Genomic DNA, 27,114 nt, shown 5'->3' with positions numbered 1-27,114 from the left:
ATGTTTTTGTCTTCAATAGAAGAAGAACCATCTCAGAGTGCTGTGAAAGACTGTGACAGGTAATTATTGACACTATGAAAAAAAAATCTTGAGTACAGGCTTCTGATGGTGTCATTTAGACATATTTGAGATCATATCAGTGGACTGAGTTGGGATTTTCAGAACTCTTTTTAGCCAACAAGTAAATAGTTTCATAACACTACTGGCACTCCATCAGAATAATAACTTTACATAGGGCTGAATAAACTGATAAGAGAAAATTTGTTGTGATTACTTGTTTGGAATAAAGTTGAATTTGTTTGGAATAGAGCTGTTTTAGTGTTTTTTTTTTTTTTTCTGTATTATATGAGAAAAACTTTTCTTTTTCTACTTAAGCTATCTGTAACCTGGAACATTTTTAAACAGCTTTACTGAGATATAATTTATATACCATAGATTTCACCCATTCAAAAGATAAAATTCAATGCTTTTTAGTATATTCACAGAGTGAATTATTGCCATCACCACACCATCAACACAATTAGAACATTTTCATCATCCTAAAAAGAAATTCTGTAGTCATTAGCAGTCATTCCTCCCATCACCTCCAGCCCCTGACAACAACTAATCTACTTTCTGTTCCTATAGATTTGCCTATCCTGGGCATTTTGTATAAATGGAATCATGCAGCAGTGTGATCTTTTGTGGCTGGCTTCTTTCACTTAGCATTGTGTTTTCAAGGTACATGCATATTGTAGGTATATCAGTACTTCATTCCTTTTGATTGCTGAATAAAAAGGAATATTTCATTGTATGGATTTGGCACATTTTACTTTTTCATCAGATGACAAACATTTTTGTAATCCACAACATTTAAAATTATATCTGATTCTCTCTGACACCTTCTCTCCCTCTACCACTGCCCCTTGAATTTCAAAACTTTGTTTCCTTCTTTTTCCTAGAAATATAGTTATTTGCATAGTTTAATTAAGAACCTGCCATCCTTTTTACTAGAATATAATTAGAAGAAACAGTTATATGAGCAAGATCGTGCCTGAAGTGTCATATTTGAGAATTATGCTAATTGAATTAGATATAGCCAGACATTTTTATGGACTAAAATTGGCTTCACTTTTGGAGCGAATGCCCACAAAATCCTTCCAGGAAAACTCACATGATACCTGGAGAGTCCAGCCTTACATGAGCTCAGAAACATTGCCTCCTGGCAGGCCAGGAACCTTAGTACACTTGCGGGACCTTGAGGAGAAGGTATAAATAGTGCAAACAAAATTTTGTGCAGAGCATTTCTTGGGCTTGGTTTCCTAGCCTCAGGATTGCAAATAGTAGAGGTCGTTAAATCTGAGTTTTTGATGTAAACTTCCAGCAAAGCTAATTCAGGAAGGCCTATGTGGTAAACTAAAACTTCCTATACCTATGTAAATAATCAGGCCGAATCTAATGAGACTAGTTTTATTTTGTGATCATAAATAATCATTTGTAGAGATTACTTTGATCTCTAAGAGATAGGGAGAGAGTCTAAGGAAAAATATAAAACCTTAAAATGGGCTATTAGGGTACGGAAGATAATTCCTCAAAATATGGCATGCTATAGTTTGATTTGTAGGACCCTCTAAACCTCATGTTAAAATTTGATCCCCAGTGTTGGAGGTGGGGCCTAGTGGGAGGTGCTTGGTCATGGAAGTGGATCACGCAGGAATGGCATGGTGCTGTCCTTGCAGAAACGAGTGAGTTCTTGCTCTATTAGCTCCTGTGAGAACTGGTTGTTAAAAAGAGCATGATACCTCTTCCCTCTGTATTTTCGCTTCCTCTGTCACTGTGTGATCTCTGTATATGCCATCTCCCCTTCACTTTCTCTCATGAGTAGAAACAGCCTGAGGCTTTCAGCCGCTGCTCAGTCTTTCAGCCAGCAGAATCATGGGCCAAATAAACATCTTTTCTTTATAAATTAGTCAGCCTCAGGTATTCCTTTATAGCAACACTAAATGGACTAAGACAGAACATTGGTACTGAGGAGTGGGGTTTGCCATAAAGAAACTTGAAAATGTGGAAGCAGCTTTGGAACTGGGTAATGGGCAGAAGCTAGAAGAGTTTGAAGGGCTCAGAAGAATTCAAAAAGACAAGAGAAAAGTTGGAACTTCTTAGAGATTGGTAAAATAATTGTGATCAAAATGCTGATAGAAATATAGATAGTAAAGGCCATGAGCTATGGTATCAGATGAAAATGAGAAACTTTGGGACTGGAGCATAGATCACCTTTGTTACACTGCAGCAAATAATTTGACTGCATTATGTCCATGCCCTAGGGCTTTATGGAAGGCTGGACTTAAGAGCAACGATCTAGGATAACTGGGGGAAGAAATTTCTTGGTAGCAAAGCATTCAAAAAGTAATGTGGCTACTTTTAATTGCTCACCATCAGATATGGCAGCAAACAATGACCTAAAGGTAGAATTTATAATTGAAAAGGAAGCGGTACATACAAATTTGGGAAATTCGCAGCCTGGCCATGTGGTAGAGAAGAAAAAGAGCATTTTCAGGAGAGGAATCCAAGGATGCTATGGAGCAATCATTGGCTAGAGAGATTAGCACTGATAAAAGGGAGCCAGGTGCTAATAGTCGAGATGATGGGAAAAAGACCCCAAAGCATTTCAGCCATCTTAAAGATTATCCCCTCCCATCACAGGACCAGAGGCCTAGGAGCATAGAATGGTTTTAGGGAACAGACCCAGGGTACTGCTAGACTGCACCACCTTGGGATGCTGCTCCCTGCATACCAGCTGCTCTGGCTCCAGCCACAGCTCAAGGGGCCCCAAGTACTGCTCAGGTCACCACTCCAGGGAGTGCAAGCCATAAGCTTTGCCATCTTCCATGTGGTTTCAATTCTGCAAGCTCCCGGAATGCAAGAGTGGTGGAGGCTTAACAGTTTCCACTTAGATTTCAGAGGGTATATTGGAAAGTCTTGGTGCCCAGACAGAAGCCTGCTACAGGGGCAAAGCTCCCACAGAAAGGCTTTACCAGGCCAATGCTGAGAAGAAATGTGGAATTGTTGCCCCTGCAGAGTTCCCACTGGGGTATTGCCTAGTAGAGCGGTGAGAGTAGGACCACCACCCTTGAGACTCCAGCATTAATAGAGCCATCAGCAGCATGCAATTCCAGCCTGGAAAAACTAAGCATTCAACTCCAACCCATGAAAGTATCTACAAAGGCTGTGCCCAGCAAAGCCATGAGGGCGGAGCTGCCCAAGGCCTTGTGTGTCCAGAATGTAGGTCATGAAGTCAAAGGAGATTATTTTGAAGTTTTAAGATTTAATTTCTGCCCTGCAAGGTTTTGGACTTGCTTTTGGAATGGGAATGTTTACTCAATACCTGTACAACCATTTTATCTTGGAAGCAAACACATTGTTTTTTATTTTTCAGATTCACAATTGTAAGGAACTTGCCCTGGTCTCAGATGAGACTTTGAACTTTTAAGTTGGTGGTGGAACTAGTTAAGACTTTGGGAGACTATTGGAAAGGGATGGTTGTATTTTGCATGTGGGAAGGACATGAGATTTGGGGGGGTAGGGGTACAATGCTATAGTTTGGTCTGTTTGACATGTCAACCTTAAATAATGTGATTCAGAAAATATGATTCGGTGTAGAGTTTGAGCACCAAACTTGAGGAATGCCACCTGGAAACAGACTCCAAATGAATGGGGTCAGCATTCCAAAAAGTGGAGAAGTGAAAGTTTCATTTATAAAGGTAGAGACAGAGACATTTTAGCAGGATTACAACATTTTCCATAGATACCGGTGCATACCTCACAGCAATTTGATTCGTTATATTTACATTCCAAGGAAGATGACTTTATTACTCCATTAGGAGGGATAGTGATCTGAGTGGGTCTTATCTCTGGCTCCATTTGGTTTTATTATTTACAGGGCAAAAAAAGGCAGAAGTTGCAGCTGCATGTTGCATGACTCAGGCTGCATAGCCACATTCCTCTTAAGGCTAAGAATAATGTAAAATTCTGTCAGGCCTCTGAGCCCAAGCGAAGCCATCATATCCCCTGTGACCCGCAGGTATGCATCCAGATGGCCTGAAGCAATGGAAGATCCACAAAATCACTGAAAATAGCCTTAACTGATGACATTCCACTGTTGTGATTTGTTCCTGCCCCACCCTAACTGATACACATTTTCTCCCCTGCCCTTAAGAAGGTACTTTGTAATATTCTGCCCGCCCTTGAGAATGTACTTTGTACACCTATCCCAAACCTATAAGAACTAATGATAATCCTGCCACCCTTTGCTGACTCCTTTTTCGGACTCAGCCCGCCTGCACCCAGGTGAAATAAACAGCCTTGTTGCTCACACAAAGCCTGTTTGGTGGTCTCTTCACATGGACATGCGTGACACTAACAGCTTTAAGTTTGAATTATTTTAAGTTTGAATTATTTCATTTCACAGACCCTACAAAAATCTCATGTTAAAATTTGATTCCCAATGTTGGAGGTTGAACCTAATGAGAGATTACTGGGTCATGGGGTCATATCTGTCATGAATGTCTTGGTGCCATCCTCACAGTAATGAATGAGTTTTCACTCTATTAGTTCCTGCAAGAACTTGTTGTTAAAACGAGTGAGGCACCCCTCCCTCCCCATGTCTTTTTGCTTCCTCACTCACTGTGTGATCTCTGCACACACTGACTCCCCTTTGCCTTCTGCCATGGTGAAAGCAGCCTGAGGCTTTCACCAGGTGCCCAGTCTTTCAGCCAGGAGAACCATGAGCCAAATAAACTTCTTGTCTTTATAAATTACTCAGCCTCAGGTTTTCCTTTATAGCAACACAAATGGACTAAGACACGGCACTTGGGCATGCTAAATGCTTTTGAAAATTGAAAGGCCTCAGAAATAAGCCTCAGAATCAAGGTCCCTCTAACCTTGTTCTTCTCCCACCCAGTGTAGGGAAGAACTCTCTCCAAAAGTTCCTTATCTGACCAAGAAAATTTATTATCAAAAGAAACACAGCTGTCTTCTATCCCCTCCCAGTTACCTTATTATCTATTGCAGAAAAGAAGACGGAAGAATGTAACCACACCTGGATGAACTTTTCCATGAGATAATGCCTGCCTCTTGGGGTCATTAAAATTCCAAAGAGATTCATATATAAGTTAATTTATCTCTGGTTCATTCATTCTTCCTAATAATCTCTTACTGCCCCTCAAAATAATTGTCTACATTTCCTATCTCCTCCCTCCTCTACAGAAAAAGGGTATATAAGGTTCTATATCCCATTGGGGGGTGGAGTAATCACTCTGTGATTCTCTCCCATACAGGTTAATAAATTTGCATGTCTTTTCTGCTATTAATCTGCCTTTTGTCAGTTGCTATTCAGTTGAACCTTTAGAGGGCAAAGGGGATGTTTCCTTTCTTGGTTCCTATAGGACAAAAGAAACTACTGAGTATTTTTTAGTGAAATGCTGGAGCCTCTGGGGATTATCTCATGCCACAGGGGTGTGTGCCTTTGCCTTTGACTAGGCTATTATATGACTCTGAAGAGACAGATGTTAACTGGCGGAAAACTGATGGCAATGTAAATACCTATTATGTTACATAGAAATGCAAATTAGCTGTATCCAGTGAAATGCAATTCATTGTTGCCCAATGGTTAGACCATTTTTTTGCAAACTTACTTCAACTGTACTTGTATTTATGGTTCTTTGCCTTCTTCTGTGAACTGGTTGTAACATCTTTTCCAGGTCCCTATTAATTGATCGGTTAAATAAAAATATGTGATGTAATCATTTTATACTTGCATAAGAGTGATGATTTTACCTTTTTTGAACATTATCCTTTAATCTGTCTTATCAAATCAAAATTATCCTTATGCCATCTCTGTGAGAGCAGCCTAAACTGCAGGGTGGGGCTGGCTGTACTAACAGATAAAAAAGGCAGCTGGAGCATGGGATGAGCTAAGGTGATTCTCAATGTTGGTGACTCTTGGTTCTCTTTTAAGTATATCCAAGAATGGGATAGGGGCAGGGAATACAGAAAGGGAGAAAGAATTCTTTGGTGAAATGATTTATGGTAGGATAAGAGAACTAGAAGGTGAATCAATGGAAAAAGTGCTGGGAGAGTGGTATTTACTCTCCTTCTTCCTCTTAGATCTGGGTTCTAGACCCAATTCTGCCAACTACTAGCTGTATGACCTTGTGTAACTTTTTTAACCTCTTTAGTTTCTTCAAATAATAATACTATCTCCTAAGGTTGTTATAAGAATTAAAATTAGGCCGGGTGTGGTGGCTCACACCTGTAATCCCAGCACTTTGGGAGGCCGAGGTGGGCAGATCACAAGGTCAGGAGATGGAGACCATCCTGGCTAACATGGTGAAAACCTGTCTCTACTAAAAATATAAAAAATTAGCCGGGCGTAGTGGCGGGCGCCTGTAGTCCCAGCTACTCGGGAGGCTGAGGCAGGAGAATGGTGTGAACCCAGGAGGTGGAGCTTGCAGTGAGCTGATATCATGCCACTGCACTCCAGCCTGGGCGACAGAAGGAGACTCCACCTCAAAAAAAAAAAAAAATTTAAATTAAATCAAACTCTCATGTAAAATAATCAGACTAACAGCTTGTAGGGATGAAAAGGTAATACCTTTCCTTATCCATCACAAAGGTCATTGACACTCCTATAACAAAAGACAAGTTAGCAAGAGAACACCATAACAAATTTATTTAACAAAGTTTTACATAACATGAACCTTCAAAAGTGAGCACCCAAAGACCTAGGGAAAACTGTTTTTATACTCAGTCTGATGAGAGAAGAGGATAATTGTGGAGAAACATGATTGGACAAAAAGAGTATGATTTAATGGCAATAAACTAGAGGGGTACCCAGCAAGTCCTATCCAGATTCTTCTTGGTCTCTGTGTAGCATTCCTTCCTTCTGGGTTTAGAGCAGGACTCTTCTGGAATGAGGGTCTTATGTCTTACTTTTAGGGGAAGTATGTCAGAGAGTGACTTTCCTAGGTTTTAAGGCTTGCTTTCAGGGAGAGGAGTTCTAGTTTCTATGACCTGCTTTGGGAGGGAGAAAATTCTGGTTTCTATAACATGCCTTGGATGAGAACAGGAAACCAAAGAAAAGAGGGCAGGAGAAGGTCAAAGAGACCTTGCTTCTGAGGGCCTCTCAATCTCCTTCAGTTCGCAGCACTCAATATGCCAAGGTTCCATACTTTGGGGTATTGTTTTCTTAGCCCTGACAGTATGTACTAAATAAATGTCAATTTTTGCTGGTGGTATTTACTTTCCTCCTTCCTCCTCCTATTGCTCTCCTTCTCTCCTTCTTCTCCTCCTCCTCCTCCTCTTCTTCTTCTCTTTCTTCTCCTTCTCCTCTTCTTCTTCTTCTCTTTCTTCTCCTTCTCCTCTTCTTCTTCTTCTTCTTTCTTCTCCTTCTCCTCCTCCTTCATCTCTTTCTCCTCCTCCTCCTCCTCCTCCTCTTCCTCATCCTCCTTCTTCTTTCTTCCTCTCTGGACCTCAGTTTCCTCACTTGTCAGAAGAAGGAAACTAGTTAGATCAGTGTTACTCAAACTTTAATGTGCTTGACCTTGGGATGCTTGCTTAATATGCATTCCTAAGCCTCTATCCCAAATATTCTCATTATGGAGGGCTAGATGGGATACAGATATCTGCCTTAACAGGTACTTCAGATAGTCCTTGCACATTGTGCTTTAAGGAGGAGTGTGTTAGATGATTTAAAAATTGTCTTCAAGTATGAGCATCTCTGTATTTTCCTTCTACCTTAAATTCCCAGCAGGAATAGCAAAAGCGTCCAGCTTCCTCAAATGATAACAGAATTCTCATTATTGAAATCCTGAGAGAAAGAGTAGGAAACCTTAGTAAAAAAAATGGGTGGGCCACATTATAAAGTTTTATCAAGGGAAAGAATTGAATATGGTAGTGGTTTAAATACACATAATTTTAGATGATGGCTTTGAATTGAATAATATTTATTGGTCATATCTTTTGAAATAGGAAAGAAACCTTAAAGTAGATACCCTGTTACCAAGGTACTCAAGCTGTCAACAGCTTGTAGATGTTCAACACCTATAAGCTGGCTACTCAAAGTGTGGTGCAATGATCACCAAAATCAACATCACCTGGAAGCCTGTTAGAAATGCAAAATCTGGCCAGGTGTGGTGGCTCATGCCTGTAATCCCAGCACTTTAGGAGGCCGAAGTAGGTGAATCATTTGAGGTCAGGAGTTCGAGACCAGCCTGGCCAACATGGTGAAACTCCTTTTCTACTAAAAATACAAAAATTAGCCAGGCATGGTGGTGCACGCCTGTAATCCCAGCTATTTGGGAGGCTGAGACTGGAGAAAGGCTTGAGCCTGGAAAGTGGGGGTTGCAGTGAGCCAAGATCGCACCACTGCACTCCAGTCTAGGCAAAAGAGTGAGACCCTGTCTCAAAAAAAAAAAGAAAAAGAAATGCAAAATCTAAGGTCCCATCCCAGATCTGCTGACCCAGAATATGCGTTTTAACAAGATGTTTCCCTGATTTATATGGACTTTAAAGGTTGAGAAGCACTGATATAGAACATAGAGTAACATCTGTAAATCAGACACTTAAGTACAGTATTAATCATGTGATGTTTATTAATTGATGGTTCCTAGCTGATGGATGCTGGCCCACATTAAAAATCATGTGGGAAACTAACATACAGACCCAGCCCCAGAGATTGTGAAATTCAAGTGGAGCCCAGAAAAAAATTTTGTATGGTTCACAGCCAGCTATGGGAGCAGGGTATAAGAAGTGGGAGTTCTGGAAAAGGATGAAATGAAGCAGAGGAATGGGCCTTGAACTGACCCTTGAAATATGGGTTCCATTTTTGGAGAACGAGGAGAATATATGCATGTGTGTATGTGGAAACAAGACTGTAAGACAATGTTATTGTAGCTTCCTCCAGAGAGGGAGAAATAAAAGCACAAAACGAAGGAAGTATTGCTCCCTGGGGAATTTTGGCAGAATTTTAAAACAATAACATTTCTCTGGTTAGAAACAAGGATGATACCATGCTGCTTATAATATCTCAGGGGCCAATGTCACATTTGATTTATGTTTAGAAACAATTTGAATGGACAGAACATTTTTCTTCTCAACTCCCACTTGGGGCTAATATATAGTCTTTTTCTCACATAAAAACAGTTTTCAACTCTTGCTCTACATTGAGCAGAAATAATCTAAACTTGGATTCATTTCAAGAGAATGGGAAACATTTCTGTGCATTGGCACTATAGTTTAACTTCAATAAGTTCATTAAAAATCAAATGGGATAGTGGGTGTGATTATAATTTGAAATGTCAGAAATGCTATGCAAATGTCAGGTCATGGTATGACTCTGGCCTTTCCATGGTTTGTATTCCTTCTGCCTTTTTCTTTCCTTCCCCCTTCAGTCTAACCCTGCACACAACCTTGCTATTCACCGTGGGTCTTCTTGACTCCTGATCAGATCAGATGTTCCTCCAAAACTTTCTTGATACTTTTTTGTTGTTGTTAACTCTATACTTACATGTCCAGTGTTTCACTTTATAATTTTGGGTCTATATATTATGCATTTATATGCAGGGTTTCTCTATGAGATTTGAAGCTCTTTGAGGCATATGATAATTTCTTATTCATTTTTGAAAATCTACTGCTGGAGGTTCACTTCCCATATGTTGGCAGAGGGGAGAAAAATATAATTTTCTCCTCTGTCCTTCTGAGTTCTTAATTGAGATGGATGTCTTCAACAAAAGACAGATTAACAAAAGAAAATCAAACAGAAGTTGAATAGCATGTATACCTCATGTATACATGAGAGGTACCCAGGGGAAATGAGTAACTCTTTAAGAGATGGCTTTGATTTCAGACTTAAATATCATCTTTAACTGAAATCAAGAAAGAAGGGTGTTGGGAGGCCAGTAACAAGGAGGTGGCCAGGAAAAGCATGGTAAACAGGGTAAGGTTTGTGGTGCAGAAGTTTAATATAAAGACATAAAAGTAACTCTAAGGGATAACTTCTCTCTAAGAGAGACAAAGGGGAGTGGGGAGGAAGAGAGGAATCAAGGAGGAAAAACTTGGAAGAGGGCCTTTTCCCCAAGGGTAAGTTTAGACCTCATTGCAGAGGATGTAGCCACAGCCTACTGGATAATGAAGTTTATTGGGTTGCCCTGACCAGAGCTGGGCCACAGTCACACAGCCACAGAGGCTGATAGGCAGGAGCATAGAGGGAGTCAGGGTATCTGCAGCCCACTCTCTGGCAGAGTGGTACACAGCCCTTGATACACAGTGCCTTTGTGGGAGGGCTGTAGAAACTAATCACTGGGGCACCAGTGAGCCAAGGCTCTTGGGTGGGTGTGCAGAGAGAGCTGGGGTATCACTGCCAGCATGAGGCCTGGAGTTCACCAGTGTCCACCTTAGGAGGGCCGTGTCATGGAGGTCACTGGATCTGGGCCAGGCTGTGGGATTACTGAGTTTTGGTACACTCTCAACACATAGCTGGGACAGAGCACCACTAGATGTCCCTATACACATGCACCATGCAGCAGAAGCAAGAAAAAGCAAAAATCAGCACAATGGAACCAGGAAAAGAAGGCCCCTCCCTCCTGTAATGTCCCTCCACTGACAAAGTTGACTGTAAAGGACATGTTTACTATAAAGGACAAATTATTAAAGAGTCTAGGGTATTGCTGCAGAGCAGGTACTGAAGGGTGAATTTGGAGTTGAGAGCAATAAATTCACGACTGACATGTATTGCAAGTTTCCACCAGTTCTTTTGAGCTGCTACCATCTATGAAACAGCATGGCCCAAAGAGCCACTGCATCTTCAGATTGAGTTCTACAATGTGGAGCAGACATGAACCATAGGTAGTATTAGGCCTAGGCTGGCTGAGATCGTTGAAATGACAGCCTATTTATGACTCATGAGTATCAAACAAATATTCATTGTAGCACATTCTTGAGATATTTGAAGCTATTTGTCATACAGAAAAAAATGACTAATACATCAGTTTTCCTCCATATCCCTTGTGCCAGTGTCTAGATTATAAGATGAGATTAATATATAGTTTTAATTGAATTGTTATACAAACTCCGGGTCCATTTTCTGATTTGTCTGAAGGTTTAGCCCACATGTTGTCTAATGGGCTACAAATTGAGTCACCATTTCAGGTACACAGCAGAACAGGAATAACATCATGAACAATCTTATTAGATTTCAAATTGGCTCTTTTAAAGAAAAAAAAAAAAAGAACAACTCTTTTAATGGAAAACTCAGACCCAGGAATTGCTTTTTAAGCTTTTGGAATCCACACAGCTCATTCAGTGTGGAGCCTTTATATGATGCAGCTAGGCCATTAGGTCTGGCTTCATCATCTAAAGTGATACCTTTTTTATGTGGCTTTGGGAGAACAAGGTGAAAGCTAATCAGAAGATTGCCTTGTATGTGAGCTGGCTATTTATTGCTCAAAGGGTGAAGTTATGGGTGAAGAGAGAAAACAGATAATCCAAACATGGCCTCTACTTGTAGGGTTGCAACTATCACACGTTAATTTTATGTTCCAATCTTTTTCTCCTGTTTGAGATCACAGCACATCACACCCTCACGTATAATTGACTAACAGTGAAGAGTTCTGTCCTTTCTTACATTAATTATTATGCTGATATTACTTGCATTACACCACAAAGAACCATCAGCAGGAATTAACACATTCTTCAGTCAGTTAAAATTATTTTATTTAGAAACACATTCCCTTTCAAAGATGCATGGCAGAAATTCTGGCATCGTATCCTAAATATGACTGTTGGTTTGGTCACAAATGTTGGCCACTGCTAACAATATACTCAAGAGCTTTTCACTGGTTTTCATGATGCATATAGTAGAGCTTCCCCCTAATTTATTGACCAGAGCTGTGTTTATAGAGCTTATCATTTCTATGTTCTGCCCCAACACCCCACACTCCAAATGAGCTACTCTTTATCTGTTGTCACTTCGGACTTCATGGTGCTGCTGCTACTAACAGTAGCCACTCCTTGCAAGTCATGAACACTCTGTCACGCAGGGGTTTTGATTTAACTTTTTGTAGCAGGCTTTTCTGATTAAACACACTATGAACTCTACCTTTCTTAGTGGCATAGTTATTTTCCTTCCAAGGATGTTCATTAAAAAAGCTTTCAAAATAAAATAGTACATTATGTTGGTATTCTTTTAGGCCCACAACCTTTCTATATTTTATACTTTTAAAGTTTCCCCTTTCTTTACTGTAATACTCATCTAAAGAATCCAAAATTGGTTTCCATTTGATTTTGTTTACTCTCTTTCTAAGTTCTCTTTTTCTGAGCTAAAATAACTTTTGATATGTATCTCTGAATGAGGGTTTCCAAAGAGTAGAAATGATATGATCCCTTACAAATGGAAGCTATGAACAGAATGTAGACCTTGGTAGAATTTTAGACAAAGTTTTCTTCAACTTTCTCCTTTTGCCATTGAGGTTTAGAGAGGCTAAGTGACCTGTACTAGGTTATATAAGTAAGTGATGGCATATTTGGGACCAGGAATCAGTCATCCTCTCTTCTCTCCCAGTTTTCTTTTCACTGGATCATGACACAGAATGATAAAATAGGAGAGCAGGAAGGGATGTTAGAGATCACTCTATCTAAACATATTATTTGAAAGATAAGAAAGTAATGCTAGGGAAATTTGGATATCTGGCATGATCATGATATTCTTGGCCTTCCAAAAAACATCTTTCATTCTTTTTAATCTCAAAATAAGAAGCTTTTCAGCAAATCTCCAGTCCCAGGGACTGGCCCTGGTGAGACAACTCACTGAGGAAATCTGTGGCTTACACCCACGTGTCTGTTAGGAAGCTGAGCCATCTTCATGAGTAGGCAGAAAAAGGAGGTGCACTAGGAAATCTCTCTCAACCAAAATATCACCCCACACATATCCTCTTTGGAAAACTAACTCTTCTGGGTTCTGAAGGCTTCTTTCGATCTTTCAGAGTTCCCTATTAAATTGCACATAACCCTAGAAAGAGAATCATTTTGAGTCGTTTCAGATGTTATTAGTGAATATTCAGATTTTCTCTGAGAGAAAGGCTTCCTTGATGTGCTTTTGTAGTAGAGGAAGGAAAAAAAGAGTCCTGAAATGAGATGTCTGTCTTCAAATCAAGCTCCCTAAACCATGCCTGGGACTGAGCTAGACTTAGAACCTTGCTGCTTTACATAGGCTGAGTTCTTAACATCAGCAGAAAGAAACACAATCACACTGAATATTTTTATTTAAATTATGCAAAAGTGTGGGTAGAATCCCTGGATTTCCTTCTCAAGCTCACTTTGCAACTACTAATGATCCCACATAGAGAAAAGGGGAAACATTGGAACTGATGCTTAAGTGAACAAATCTAAACACATTCTTGACTTTATTTAAAATCTACATATTTCTTCAATTCCAAGATATATTCCCACTTCCCTATATTAACATTCTGAAATCAAGATGTTTCTAATGGCTGGTGGTGTCTTACAATCATTGGCCGCCAGGTGGGCACTGTCACGTAGTTATCGCATGGATGAGCACCAGCTTGATCATTCACAGTGTTCATATTACCATTTCAATAGACGTATATGTACTTTTATTTGTTCACAGAGCAATGTAGTAATAAATACAACTGGTATTTAAGTTTAAATTTAACTAGCATTTGAAGTATCTTTAATGGATTATTCCATGATTTGGTATTAAAACATTAAGATAATGTGAATGCAGAGAAGCAGAGAAACAGAGCAGCAGGGTGTAAATTTGGTATGAGTGAAACAAGTATCTGTCATTGAAGGAATGATGACAATTTTACATTTTCTTTCAATGCAACAACCAAGTGCTTTATGGTATCTAGGAAAGGAAGATATCCACAGGTAGATGAACCTCTGCTGAATTTTGCCATTCATGTTCATCCAAAAGCTTTACCTACACTTCATCAGGCAAGAATGTGCCAATATCAGCACTTGCAGAATGAGTGTCAGCAGCTTGCAAGGAAATTGCAGGAACAATAGTGGAGCACCATCTTAAGAAATGCTGTATTCCCAGAGCTCTCGAAAACATAGATGACAAGATCATATGTACTCTATGGTATGACACAGATGTAAAACTAAAACATGGGCATGGAAATTCTGTAATGAATAATGATTCAAAAGAGTTAGACAATAAATTTGAAAAATCCTTAGGAATTAAATCAGTTTATTCCATTCATATTTCCCTTTTAGATATATGCATAATAGTGAAATATGATTAAAATATGTGCTTAAATAAGTCTAAAAATTTCTTTTAAAAACTATACAATAAAATTTATAAGTAATTAGGAAGTATTATAATTTAAGTACTTTTTCTTTTTTAGTGTTACATAAATAATGGTACATCTTATAATTGATGACATCTTAGATTCAGTGTTAATTAGTGGCAAAGCCTGGAAAAATCCAGATCTTCTAACTGTCAAATTCTTCCCACAATGTCTATTACATAGAATGTACTCAGTGAATAAAAGAATTGCTGAAGAAAAAAGAAGAAAAGAAACGATAATGATTACAAAATCTACCCAGGGCGAATTCTCAGTAGCAGAGAATAGCAATATCTATCAGAGAAGAAAGCCAGCCCTTAAGTAGATTGTCAAGTTACTTTGACACTTACAACTCAAAATTGACCACTTTTACCTGGTATCTGAATGTCTGCTGAAAGATGATCAGAGGCATAAACATGAATTATCTTGATTTTCTATTTAGAGGATGGATAATTACCTATGATGATTTTTTTAAATACCTGTGATGACTCAGGAGGCCAAGTACAGTTATGGAGTTAACCTTTTAGTTTGGTTGTTGTCAAGCAGCAGTAAATCAGATAAAGTTTGGAGGGCAAAGTCTTAGAGGATAAGAAGCCAGACAGAGGCTATAAGGCCATCAGAGGCTATAAGGCGCAGTTTGCTGGCACTTTCCAGTTTTGCCTCCACTTTGGACCATGCACAAATGCACTGTGAAGCATCATGGTACTGCGATGTTCAAATACAATTGATCCTTGAACAACACAGGTTTGAACTTCATGAATCCACTTATAAGAAGATTTTTTTCAATAAAAATTACCAGTGTGCACTGCCTCTCCTGCCTCCCCTTTCACCTTCTCCACCTCTTCCACCTCTGCCACTCCTGAGACAGCAAGACCAACCACTCCTTTTTCTCCTCCTCCTCAGCCTACTTAACATGAAGACATATTAACATGAGGACAAAGACCTTTATGATGCTCCACTTCTACTTAATGAATAGTAAATAACGCATATTTTCTCTTTCTTACAATTTTCTTAACATTTTCTTTTCTTTAGCTTACTTTATTGTAAGAATACAGTGTATAATATGTATAACATATAAAATACATGTTAATACTGTTTATATTATCAGTAAGGCTTCCAGGCAGTAGTAGGCCATTAGCAGTTAAGGTTTTTTTTTTTTTTTAACTTTTTAAATTTTTTCCATAAGTTGTTGGCATACAGGTAGTATTTGGTTACATGAGTAAGTTATTTAGTGGTGATTTGTGAGATTTTAGTGCACCCACCACCAGAGCAGTATACACTGTACCATATTTTTAGTCTTTTATCTCTTGCCCCCTTCCCACTCTTCCCCTCAAGTCTCCAAAGTTCATTGTATCAGTCTTATGCCTTTGCATTCCCATAGCTTAGCTCCCACATATCAGTAAGAACATACGATGTTTGGTTTTCCATTCCTGAGTTACTTCACTTAGAATAATAGTCTCCAATCTCATCTGGGTTGCTGCAAATACCATTATTTCATTCCTTTTTATGGCTGAGTAGCATTCCATCATATAAATATACCACAGTTTCTTTATCCACTCATTGATTGATGGGCATTTGGGTTGATTCCAGGATTTTGCAATTGCACATTGTTCGTTAGCAGTTAAGTTTTGGGAGTCAAAAGTTGTTCGTGGATCTTCAGCTGCATCAGGGTTGAGATCCCTAACTCCCATGTTGTTCAAGGGCCAATTGTATCAGGTGTTTTGAGATAACAAGTGCCAAAATGGAGAGGCAGAAGCCAGGAGCTCATTCCTGAAGAAGGTATGTTGGAAACAAAAAATTATACTATTTCCTTAGAATCAAGGTGCTCCAGAGAACAATTGGGGATTTATCTGAAGTTCAGCGAGTTTCTCATTCTCTTCAAATGGAAAAAAAGAAAGACATTGATTGTGCAACTATTATAGACCAGGTGTTTTATCTACATTATCTCACTTGAACTCTTTTAACAATCTTGCAAACAATGTATTTTTGTTATATTTTTAGATGACAGGAATTCAGGCTAAAACAGTGGAAGTAAGTTGACCTTGGTGTTACAGCATGAATGACAGAGTTTGAGAACTCTGCTGGACCCCAAAACTTATGCTCGCCACTCAACATGCTTTAGTCTCACACAGGGAGAAAGAGACATATAGGGTGTCATGTCAGGAAATACAGAAATGAAGAGTTTAAAAGTGGCGTGCTGCTGGAGGGTTCAATGTCATTCAAAGATTGGGGGAGAGTCATTACTTTCATATTAAAATAATCATAGACTACTATATGCACATCACATTGGCTAAAATTTTAAAAGACAGAACATAACAAATGTTGCCAAGGATTTAGTGCAACTGGAACTCTCATACGCTGCTGGTGGAAATGCAAATTGACAAAACCACTTTGGAAAATGGTTTGGCAGTATTTAAAAACCTGATTATTTGCCTGTCTTATGAAATTTCAATCCTTGATATATTTCCAACAGAAATTGGCTCAGCAAAAGGCACAGAAGAATGTTCATAGTTGCAATATTAGTAAGAAGCACAAACTGAATGAAATTCAAATGTTCATTAACAGAGGAAAGAATAAATTGGTACATGTTTATCCAACAGGATACTATTATTACTGTTACATACTATAACACGGATGAAACTCACAGACATGATGTAGAATGACAGAAGCCAGATACAAGAGTTTGTTGAGTATGATTCCATTTGGTTCAAAAATAGGCAAAACAAATCCATGCTCTTAGAAGTCAAGATAATGATTACCCTTGGGGTGGAGATGGAGTAGTAGACAGTGACTGGAAGAGGACACAACGGGGCTTTTGGGCCTGCTGGTAATGTTCTGGGAGCTGATCGTGTGGTTTCTTCCAGTTTGTGACTGTTTATTGTGTTGTAGACTTAAGATTTGGGCAGTTTCTGGTATGGGTGTTATTGAGCAGCATGCAAAATTTTGATGAAATTTTGGGATAGAACAAAGTAGATCAAAGAATTTTGTATTTGTGATGGATTGTTTTGTTTTCAGAAACCATTTCATACCAGCTCTCACCTGATGCTGGGACCAGGGTTTGGCCTCAGAAATCAGAGAGGATTTGGTCCCTTCTCTACCTTCTTTGTGCATTGATATCAGTCCCATCAATGACCCTTATCAAGCTGAGAACAATGAGACCCCAGATGTCCTTAATGACCTAGAATTTGGCTCTCCAGAAGGTACCTGAACTTAGTCTACCCAGAGAAACTGAGGGTCCACAATAAAATAGCAGTGTCCTGTGGAGTGTTGAATATTAACATTCAATAGCAAGTTTACACATTGTGGAAACCAATTATGTTAAAGGAAAGACACAGAGAAACACAAGAGCAATTCTATGACACAAATACATAATTCTGTTGCTGATGAGAAGTTTAAACTTTCCAGGAGCTGACTTGAATGGCCTTGCTCACTAGTACTTTTGTTTTTCACTGCATCTATTTAAATGCTACTTTTTATGACGTTTCTCTGGAACTAAAAGGAACTTTATAATTACTTATGTGTGGACCAGTACTTCAGTATAAGGTGGAAACCTACATCTTATAATTGCTCTCACATGGACTTTTCTGCTTTGTTCCTCCTCACTGGAGCAGATGCTAAGAGCATGGCAGATGTAGAAAAGTGTTGATCTTGATCTGAATAGGCCTTGGTTGAACTTGTGCCAGAACTCATGACTTCAAAAGATCTTTTGGAATAAGCAGAGTCAGATGAAACAAATTTGTTCTTTACTAAAGCAGAGCCAACATGTGAGTAGATGGCACAGTCACTTGGGGCCCAAGAAAGATCTCTTTGATCTAGTGTCTGAGGGTAGGGAGCCTAGAGATCAGCCCTCTGTTAAGAATATCCAGAAATGGAGCAAGAAGACTGATTAAGATTCAAGTGGGTGGCACCACATACCCTTCAGTCTAGTTTTTTTTTTTTTTTTTTCCTTTTTGTGGAGGACGGGGTCTCGCTATATTACCCAGGCAGGTCTCGAACTCCTGGGCTCAAGCTATCCTCCCGCCTCTGCCTCCCTGAGAGCTGGGATTACAGGCGTGAGCCACTGCGCCCGGCCAGTTTTTTTTTTTTTTTAATTTTTAAATTTTGTGGGTATGTAGTAAGTGTATATATTTATGGGGCACATGAGATGTTTTGATACAAGCATACAATGTGACATAATCACATCATGAAGAATGGGGTATCCATCTTTCTCAAGCATTTATCCTTTGTATTACAAACAACCCAGTTACACTCTTTTAGTTATTTTTAATGTACAATTAAGTTACTATTGACTATAGTTACCCTGTTTTGCTATCAAATATTAGGTCTTATTCATTCTTTCTATTTTTTTTACTCATTAACTGACCCCACCTCCCGCCACCAGTCCCGCATTACCCTGCCCAGCTTCTGGTAGCCAGCCTTCTACTCTCTATCTCCATGGGTTCAATTGTTTTGATTTTTAGATCTCACAAACAAGTAATAATATGTGATGTTTGTCTTTCTGTGCCTGACTTATTTCACTTAACATGATGATGTCCTGTTCCATCCATGTTGTTGCAATTAACAGGATCTCATTCTTTTTTTATGGCTGAATAGTACTCCATTGTGTATATGTACCACATTTTCTTTATGTGTTCATCTGCTGATGGACGCAAGGTTGCTTCCAAATCTTAGCTATTGTGAACAGTGCTGCCACAAACATGGGCCCCTCAGGTTAGTTTTGATAGAATGGCTACATGGTTACAAAAATGACTTATGTGGTATGATCCAGAATTTCATCTAGAAAGATAAAAACTAACGGTCTGTAAAATTTCAGTAAGATTGTTTAAATTTAGGAAAGTTATAGAAATCTAAAGACTCAATGGTTACTTTGGTCATGTGTTACAGGTTTGTAGCAGAAAGAGTCTGTTTCTTGTCTACTTTCCCCTCTAGACCACAAGATCCCTGATGTCAGGGAATTTATCTTATTCATTGTTTGGTCTCCTGGACTTTGAACATTACCTGATACATAGTAGATTCATCGTAAGTATTTGCTGAATAAGTAAGTGAATAAATTAATGAGTAAATGGATGAATAAAAATGATAAAATTATTCTCCATGAGAAATTTTCATTATCTTAATTTATACTCTGTGACTAGCTATCAAAGTCTTTAAAAACTGAATGCAAATCTTAGATTTCCATAACTCTTTATAGTGAACAAATGAGAAAGATATGCACTTTCCTCATATACATATGCACGCATGTTTGCCCACACTGACAAAGAACATGGGTAACTCATTCTATTGGAGGGAAAAAAATCAATCAAGAGTGTTTGTTTTCACTGTGAACATCACCAGGAACAAGATTGTTGCTGTGCATTTACTGATGAAATGTTTAAGGGGCAGCTGTAGATAATTCGTGTCTGTGCTTCCAGATCACAGAAACTGGCGTTCACTTTAGAGATAGCAACTGTTTGTTTCTATTTGTTTTAATCTCACACCCAAGCTTTACTTGCTCCAATGTCATTTTAATATTGTTTCCTTGCCAAGGTCAGCAGTGAAAACACCTGGTATTGGGATCAAAGGTTAATCACAGGCACAGTTTCCATCTAAATAGAGGTGAACATGGATACTACTGAATCTGCAGGAATCCGCTGTTGAGCAAAAAGCACTGGTCTAGGCATTGGGTGTGTATTATTTGTCTTTTGCTGCCTAGCAAATTATCCCAAAATCTTAGCAGCTTTATACAGAAATATTAATTATCTCACAGTCTATGGATCAGGAACACGGGCAAGGCTTAGTTGAGTCTTCTGACTAAGGGTTTCTCAGTGGGTCACAAACAAGGTACTGACGGGGACTGTAGTCATCTCAAGGCTTGATGGCTTATAATTTCACTCACATGGTTGTTGACAGGATTCAGTTCTTCATGGGCTGTTGGACTGAGGGCTTCAGTTTCTCTCTGGCTGTTGACCAGAGGCAGCCCTCAGTTTCTTGCCACATGAGCTTTTCCATAGGGCAGCTCACAACATGGCAACTGGCTTCATCAAAGTGAGCAAGCAAGAAGAACCAAAGAGAGAGTGCAAGCAAGATGGAAGTCACAGTCTTTGGCAACCTAGTCACTGAAGTGACATTGTATCACTTTTGCCATGTTCTACTCATTAGGAGCAAGTCACTAGGTCCAGCCCACACTTAAGGAGAGGGGATTACATGAAGGCGTGAATAGTAGGAAGAAGAGATCACTAGGAGCCATTTTAGAAACAGCCACCAAAGAAGACTTATATTTCAGTCAAGTGACAGTGATTACCAGCATGATACTGGTTATATTATTTTACTGTTTTGCCCTCAGTTCTCCCATTTGCAAAATGGGGAGTTGGACTGAATTGCCATTGGTGTTCACAAGATGTTAATAAGTTTGTCCTATCTCTGGGATTGAATTGTTGGACATAAATGCCATAGGGTATTAAACATTTTTCATTATGTTAGCTAAGCATTTTGGCCTCAAAGAATAAGGTCTTTCTCAAGTTACCACAAGGAAAGTGCTCATCTATAGTTAGGATCCAGGTGGTTTGAACTGAAATGGCAGGTAAAAGGTGATTCTAGGAATTCACTTCTTTCATTATATCTGAGGAGGCCTTTCTCATGGCATTTTTGCATTGCTCTGGAAATCTACTCCATTCTCCTCTGCCTTCTGTCTGACTTCTCCTTAACACATGTCTTTTACTTACTCAGTTTCTACTTTCTTGCTATTTTAATTTGCCATGGTCCATCATGACCTGAATCCTATAATCTGACATTTCCCATATGCATCCTTTCAATAACTAATGTATTCCATATCTCCCAGGGTAAATTACTTAGAAAGACAATCTTAATGTTCTATGTCATCTTTTCATGTCAGGCTTTTTGGGAGATATGGAAGGTGAATACAGGCTCACTGTAAGTTATTGTACACCCATCCTCTAGTGTTTTGAATATCTTACACATGAAGGAACAAATCCCAGGACCACTTCTGATGAGCTCAAAATTCTTCCATTTCCATTTATAGCCTTTTTCTTCTTTATTATTGATTAAAAAAAATAGTGTACAACAAGATAAAAATCTAGGGTTGAGTATAAGTCTATGATCTGTGTTCTAGACTCTATAATAAAGACAGGAATCTAAACAACAAGAAAAATTAATTCAAATGTCTTGAGTGATTTGTTCTATTGATGAATTTGGAAACTATGACTTTTTGACCTCTCCTCACCTTTACCTTACTCTGAAGTATGGTGGGCAGAGAATTATCTGAATTACATCCAGGGAGAAGGTTTCAATTGATTTCAAATGTTCTGAATGATTTCAGCTAAATTAAAACTTTTGCTAAGTCTCTGTTGACTTCCCAGTTTAGAGGAGAGGTCACAGTAGAAAATCCAGGTCATTGAGGACATACTTACTTTGTTCCGAAGTGAGAATGGAGAGTGCCTTTAGATACACACACACACATGCGCGTGCGCGCGCACACACACACACACACACACACACACACAGGTCTTCTCTCCAATTAGGAATCAATCTGGCTTTATATTTCCCTACTTTTGTTGAAAACAGAATTTCTAGCTTACAATGTAATTTCATTGATGTGCTACCCTTGTAATTAAATGAAGATTCAATGATTCTTTTGTTATCCTTGCTTGTTGATATTTATTTTCTTTTTAACATCTCCTGAGGATTCATTTCTTCCAGAAAATCTTTTGCAACTTGATTCCTTAGTTGGGCTGTAATCAATTACATGCTTTGGGAGCCCAAAGAGGGTTGAGTATTTTTAAATCCAGTCTCTTTATTTTACAGTTGAGAAAACTAAGGCCAAGTAAAACTAAGTGGCTTGCCCAACATCATGTAGCTAGTTAGTGGCAGAGCCATGACTGGAGTCCATGTTTTAATATAAAATTTAAAGACCTTTATACCTTAATTAGTCAACTAACAAAGTATTATTGAGTATCCCCTCTCTTCTCTATTGTAAGTTAGAACCTGTTATGGAGCTAAGATATATCAAGAGAAATTAGAAATAATCATTTCTTGCCAAAAGTTCTACTTGTAGTCCTCAAATATGTGGGATTTACATTTCACAGCAAGATCTCCCACTGTGGTAGTCATGGGTATCTATTGATCAAATGTCCAAAGTTCTACTACCATTCTTCAACCACATTCAAATATATCCTCTTACTACTGTTGGGGCACAAAGAATAATACCCCAAAAGTATGGTGGTTTGGCATTACTAGGAGAACCCTCTCCTGATGGTTAAGTGGGTTCTTTTCTATTTCCCAGGTGTCTTGGCTGGTTTGAGAAATAAAGGGAAAGAGGACAAGAGAGAGAAATTTAAAGCTGGGCGTCCAGGGAGACATCACATGTCGGCAGGATCCATGATGTTCCCCGAGCCATAAAACCAGCAAGTTTTTATTAGCGATTTTCAAAAGGGGAGGGAGTGCATGAATAGGATGTGGGTCACAGAGATCACATACTTCACAGGGTAGTAAAATATCACAAAGCAAGTGGAGGCTGGGTGGGATCACAGGACCACCAGATGGGGTGAAATTAAAATTGCTAATGAAGTTTCAGGCACGCATTGTCATTGATAACATCTTATGAGGAAACAGGGTTTGAGAATAGACAACCTATCTGACCAAAATTTATTAGGTGGGTATTTTCCTTGTCCTAATAAGCCTGGGAGCGCTACAGGAGACCGGGGCTTATTTCATCCTTTCGGCTTCAACCATAAAAGACCGCACACTTCTAAGGGGGCCATTTATAGGCCTACCCTCAGGGCGCATTCTCTTTCTCAGGGATGTTCCTTGCTGAGAAAAAGAATTCAGCGATATTTCTCCTATTTGCTTTTGAAAGAGGAGAAATATGGCTCTGTTCCGTCCGGCTCACCGGCGGCCAGAAGTCTTATCTCTGGTGTTCCCTGAACATTGCTGTTATCCTGTTCTTTTTTCAAGATGCCCAGATTTCATATTGTTCAAACACACATGTTCTACAAACAATCTGTGCAGTTGACACAATCATCACAGGGTCCTGAGGCGACATTCATCCTCCTCAGCTTACGAAGAAGATGACAGAATTAAGAGATGAAAGTAAAGACAGGCATAGGAAATCACAAGGGTATTGATTGGGAAAGTGATAAGCATCCATGAAATCTTCACAATTTATGTTCAGAGATTGCAGTAAATACAGGCATAAGAAATTATAAAAGTATTAATTTGGGGAACTAATAAATGTCCATGAAATCTTCATAATTTGTGTTCTTCTGCTGTGGCTTCAGCCGGTCCCTCTGTTCGAGGTCCCTGACTTCCCGCAACAGACATGCTGAGCACTTAGAATTAAAAGAAATTGGAAGGCTCTCCTCCCTCTCCCAAGTGCAGGGAGAAACTCTGGTATTTCCTTATCTGACTAAGGATATTTATTTTTTAAAAGAAATGCAAATGTCTTAGGAACCCTTCCTTGGGAATCTTGTCAAATAACCAGGAATGATTAATCATTGGAGAAGAGAAGAGACTAAAAGTCATCACCACACCTGGATAGACTTTTCATCTGTGCTTCTGAGGGCAGTTTTGAGAGATTACCTGGGAGACTTTATCTACATAAGAAGACAGTCTTTGTTCACAGTACAGTTCCACCCATCACCTTCCCATAGCTTCCCATTTAGTTTCCTAAGGAAATAATTTAAAAGATAATGTCTGTATCCCAGGCCCATTTATTTTCCCTAAAAGTCATGAACTACCTTTCTAAAATTGCCTACAGCACCCCACTTCACTCTCCCCTATGAAGAGAATAATTAAGCCTCAACCATCTGGCCCTTTTTGCCTCATATTTGCTGGACTCCTGTGTCCACGTGTATGTTAATAAATTTGTATTGTTAACAGAGAAAACAAACTCTGCAAAATATTTTAAACAGGTTTATTCTGAGCCAATATGAGTGATCATGGCCCAGGGAACACAGTCTCAAGAGGTCCTGAGAAAGTGCACCTACAGCAGTCATGTTACAGTTTAGTTTTGTACATTTTAGGGAGGCAGAAGTTACAGGCAAATATATAAATCAATACATGGAAGGTATATATCAATTTGGCCCCAAAAGGCAGGACATCTCTAAGTGCGGGCTTATAAGTCATAGGTAGGTTTTATGTATTCTTTAGTTGACAGCTGGTTGAGAGTTAAGCTATTGTCTAAAGACTTGAAGTCAGTAGAAAGGAATGCTTGAGTTAAGATGAGGGAGTTTGGGGGGCAAGACCCTTTTTAAGTAAATGAAGCCTCATAGGTAGCAGCCCTTAGAGAGAATAGATGGTAAATGTTTCTTTCCAGTCCTTAAAGGCATCAGACTCTCAGTTCATCTCTCCTAGATCCAGGAAAGACCTGGTTGTATTAATGGAGATTCTCTACAGAAGCAAATTTCTCCCATAAAAGACAGATTTGCAAGGTCATTTCAAAATATGTCAAAAATATATTTTGGCTATTTCTCATCTTGCAAGATAGAGGTGAAAAAGTTGAGAAGCCAGATACTAAAGACAAGAAACCCGAAGCCAAGAAGGCTGATGCTGGTGGCAAGGTAAAAAGGGTAGTTACCTCAAGGCTAAAATGCCAAGAAGGGGAAGTGCCATTGCAGCTGCAATCCTGTCCTTCACAGAAGAATTGGCAGATATTCCCGATCTGCTATGTATTCCAGAAAGGCCATGTACAAGCGGAAGTACTCAGCTGCTAAATCCAAGGTTGAAAAGAAAAAGGAGAAGGTTCTTGCAAGTGTTACAAAATCAGTTGGTAGTGACAAGAATGGTGGTACCCGGGTGCTTAAACTTCTCAAAATGACTAGATATTATCCTACTGAAGATGTGCCTCAAAAGCTGTTGAGCCATGGCTTCAGTCAGCATGGGAGAAAACTACGAGCCAGCATTCCCCGCTGGACTGTTCTAATCATCTTCACTGGATGCCATAGAGGCAAGACAGTGGTTTTCCTGAAGCAGCTGGGTAGTGGTTTGTTACTTGTGACTAGACCTCTGGTCCTCAATCGAATTCCTCTATGAAGAACACACCAGAAATTTGTCATTGCCACCTCAACCAAAATTCATATCAGCAATGTAAAAATTCCTAAACATCTTGCTGACATTTACAGCTGTGGAGGCCCAGAGAGCAGGAAAGTGAGATCTTTGACACAGAAAAAGAGAAATGTTAGATAACAGAGCAGCGCAAGATCAATCAGAAAGCTGGGGACTCACAAAGTTTACCAAAAATCAAAGCTATTCCTCAGCTCCAGGGCTACCTGTGATCTGTATTTGCCCTGATTGTTGTGGGAAGTCAGGGACCCTGAACGGAGGGACCAGCTGAAGCCATGGCAGAAGAACATAAATTGTGACAATTTCATGGACATTTATTAGTTCCCCAAATTAATACTTTTATAATTTCTTACGCCTGTCTTTACTGCAATCTCTGAACATAAATTGTGAAGATTTCATGGACACTTATCACTTACCCAATCAATACCCTTGTGATTTCCTATGCCTGTCTTTAATCTCTTAATCCCGTCATCTTCGTAAGCTGAGGAGGATATATGTCACCTCAGGACCCTGTGATGATTGCATTAACTGCACAGATTGTTTGTAGAGCATGTGTGCTTGAACAATATGAAATCCGGGCATCTTGAAAAAAGAACAGGATGACAGCAATGTTCAGGGAGCAAGGGAGATAACTTTAAACTCTGACTGCCTGTGAGCCGGGTGGAACAGAGCCATATTTCTCTTCTTTCAAAAGCAAATGGTGAAATATCGCTGAATTCTTTTTCTCAGCAAGGAATATCCCTGAGAAAGAGAAGGCGTCCCTGAGGGGAGGCCTCTAAAATGGCTGCTTTGGGGATGGCTGTCTTTTACTGTCAAAGACAAAGGGATGAAATAAGCCCTGGTCTCCCGTAGCGCTCCCAGGCTTATTAGGAAGAGGAAATTTCCACCTAATAAATTTTGGTCAGATGAGTTGTCTGCTCTCAAACCCTGTTTCCTGATAAGATGTTATCAGTGACAATGCGTGCCTGAAACTTCATTAGCAATTTTAATTTCGCCCCATCCTGTGGTCCTGTGATCTCGCCCTGCCTCCATTTGCTTTGTGATATTTTATTACCTTGTGAAGCATGTGATCTCTGTGGCCCCCACCCTATTCATACACTCCCTCCCCTTTTGAAAATCACTAATAAAAACTTGCTGGTTTTATGGCTCAGGGAGTATCACGGAACCTGCTGACTTGTGATGTCTCCCCCGGACACCCAGCTTTAAAATTTCTCTCTTTTGTACTCTTTCCCTTTATTTCTCAGACCAGCCAACACTTAGGGAAATAGAAAAGAACCCACATTGAATATCGGGGGTGGGGTTCACCTGACATCAGGAAAAGTGAGATCTTTGACACAGAAAAAGAGAAATACAAGATAACAGAGCAGTGCAAGATCAATCAGAAAGCTGTGGACTCACAAAGTTTACCAAAAATCAAAGCTATTCCTCAGCTCCAGGGCTACCTGCAATCTGTATTTGCCCTGATGAATGGAATTTATCCTCACAAGTTGGTGTTCTAAATTTCTTAAGGAGAACTTAAATAATCGATAACTATATATATATACATATATATATATATATAGTTACATATATATATAGGTAAAATATTTTTATTTCCCTCAGGTCTGCTATCTGTCATGTAATGCTATACCAGAGTCAGTTTGGAAATTAAGCCACATACACCTGATTGGCTCAGTGGTTCATTTTACAGTTGAAAGTAGCAAACTATGTCCTTGTC

At 39.3% G+C, this 27,114-nt stretch overlaps 1 pseudogene; it reads left to right on the top strand.

The window, feature by feature from the left end:
- Positions 1-26,896, top strand: LOC126946821 (60S ribosomal protein L6-like; annotated as a pseudogene).
- The last annotated feature ends 218 nt before the right edge of the window (positions 26,897-27,114 follow it).

Source organism: Macaca thibetana, chromosome X (assembly GCF_024542745.1).
Source record: "Macaca thibetana thibetana isolate TM-01 chromosome X, ASM2454274v1, whole genome shotgun sequence".
NCBI classification, from domain to species: Eukaryota; Metazoa; Chordata; class Mammalia; order Primates; family Cercopithecidae; genus Macaca; species Macaca thibetana.
The sequence above is the reverse complement of the archived record's forward strand: the minus strand, read 5'-3'. Positions and strand labels throughout refer to the sequence as shown.